This window comes from Lactuca saligna, chromosome 9, assembly GCF_052625555.1.
Source record: "Lactuca saligna cultivar CGN05327 chromosome 9, ASM5262555v1, whole genome shotgun sequence".
Taxonomy (NCBI): domain Eukaryota; kingdom Viridiplantae; phylum Streptophyta; class Magnoliopsida; order Asterales; family Asteraceae; genus Lactuca; species Lactuca saligna.
The window spans coordinates 21,041,836-21,044,678 of record NC_136425.1 but is presented as its reverse complement, the minus strand read 5'-3'; positions in this window follow the sequence as shown (position 1 = coordinate 21,044,678).

Sequence of the window (2,843 nt, the reverse complement as noted above, 5' to 3'; positions counted from 1 at the left end):
TATGAGAGTGTAATGAATTGGATTGGGATTAGATGATTGTGCATTGCGTTATTAGACTATAATTTCATCTACTCTTAAACTTGTTTTATTGATTTTTTTTTGGAAAATGATTTGTTATTTATAAAACGGTTTTCAAATCTTTTGGGGAATTAAGACTTAGAAATTGTGTTATTTTCATTACTTAATTCTATTGCATAGTAGGATTTCGATATTACTCACTAGGCTCCCCAAGCCTAACATATATTTTGACATGTGTTTGCAGATGAAGACGAAACGTAGATTTATCATTGGATATTTAAAAGGTCATAACTTGTATGTTTAATTAAACTTTTGTGATCATATTGGATTTAAACACCATTATATTGGAATTAATAGAATTTTGTTTATATGTTAAATGAACATTTCAGACCAAAATCTCCCTCTAAAATTTAGTAAAATATTAAATGATTTTGTAAGAAATTGTTTTTACTAGTCGTAATATATGTTGTTTCGTATTGGATACATAGAACACATCACAAAAGATATCAAGTGTAATTTTACTTCTTTTCAAATGTGGCCTTTAAGTTTAACTACAAATGAAAGTACACACACAATGAGAATGACCGATTACACCAGATAGCTAACACTCTTCTACGCCGCTATAATGTTTTTTAAGATATTGTTTTTGGCAATGAACTGGATAACAATTGAGTGGATCCAACACATCTCTACAGATTTTGTCCACGGACCATTGAAACTCCAACTACAAATAAAAAACCATTATTATAATATTATGGACCATAAATAAAATAGATATAAAATACTTCAATGTTTAAATCTATAATCAAATTTGGATGATGTGTTTTCCACTATAGTATCTATTAAAATATTTGGATAGTATCACAACTACACCAACACGTACGTTAAGCCAAAATGGATTTTTTTTGTTATATAAATATATTTATATTGAACTTCCTTGAATATGCATTATAAAATTAAAATAATATTTTACAACATAATTATAAAGACATTCGAATTGACAAACCTGTAATAACTACAATAACAGTATGTAAGCTTGACCATATTTATGTGTGTGGAATCTAAATCACTCACAATTCTAAATGTTTTTTTGTGGATTGGCGTGTTCATATAAATAAACCAAATATATATTCCATTTCAGTTTTCTTATAATTCTTAAAACTGCAATATATAAATCTAATAAATTGACCGAATTAATGCATAAGATTTGTAACACCCCGACTTCCATGTATAAATTCTAAATTTTAATATTCATTTTTGAGCCTACTCGACGAATTGGTTACCCCCAACTCGTCGTGTAGAAGACGGATATGGTCGCGTGGTTTATGGAACCTACTCGACGAGTCGGAGGACCCCAACTCGGCGAGTAGGCATTGTGCATGAAAACCCTAATTTTTGGGGTTTGCACCTTATTTAAAGGACCTTAAGTCCTTCCTCCCAGCCTACTTACCATCCTATCACGTCCAGAAGAAAACCCTAAGTAATCGAACCCCATTTTGAGTGTTTGTGAGGCTAAAAGTGTGTTGTTGGTGCATTTCTTGAAGAAGATTGAAGGGATAGCAGCTTGGAACAAGAAGGGGTTTGTAGATCCAGTGTCTACATCATTTTGGTATCCATTTGAAGGTAACAAGTCACTACCTTGATCATTCTAGTGTTAGATCTCCTCATTCAAGGGTTTAAGGCCATGTCTACCATATTTGTTGTTTGAGCCCCAAGGTTTGGACTTTACGTGATTATCATGCTTGGGGAGGCCAGATCTATGAATGTATTGTTGGATTAGTGTCTAAGTCCATAACTATTTTGGTATGTACTTGACCCGATGGTGCATGGTCCTTTTGGGTTGACTTCACCAAAGCAACTTGATAGGATGAATTATGGAGAGAAAGGATTAAATATGATTTATTAATATATTATGGGATTAATATATTAAAGGAGAAATCATATTGTTTAATTAATATTAGTCAATAATTAATTGGTAATTAGTTTTGTGACTAAAAGAGATTAATTAAACTTAAGGGACTGGAATTGTAATTATAAGATAATTGCAATTTGGGCCATGGATTGCCTTGTATTAAGGGATGGACGAATTCTAATGGGAAACCCATAAGGAAATCGTCCATGGGCTTAATAAAAGGAGTCTATGGGTTGCTTAGGGCTTAAGCATCCAAATTAGGGTTTCCTTGTTAGATAACCCTAATAGCCCAACTATATAAAGACCCCTTAAGGCTCAAAAACGTGACTAATGTTCTTGTAAGGGTTTACACACGTTTTTGGCAGCCTCCAACCTCTCTCCTCTTCATCCTCTTGCTTATGGTGTTTGTGAACCATTAGAGGAGTGACACTTGTGACTCTAAGCCTTCCAAAGTCAATTCAAGGAGATTTGTGATTGTTATTGCTACATAACAATCAAGGTAACATTATAAACCTATTCTCATGTTAATATGATTATTCGAATGCTAGAATTAGGGTTTATAGTCTTGGATAACTTGCATGTACAATAGAGAAACCTAGATCCAAGCATTAGGGTTTGTATGAGCACATAGGATATCTTATGACTAAAACCCATCATGTATGGAATAGATCTGACCTCAGGAATGAGTTTGAGTTGATGCATGGCATGGACTCGCCGAGTCTGAAGAATAGATTGGGCGAGTAGCATGAAGATTCCCAACACCACTCAGCGAGTGGTCTTGCCGAGTTAAGGGATTGACTCAGTGAGTCAGGGAGAGTCAGAGTGGGTTGACAGGTGGACTGAGTCAAGCTGGAACTCGCCGAGTTGTTCTTGAGACTCGGCGAGTTGAGTCGTGGAGGCCCCACAACTAATG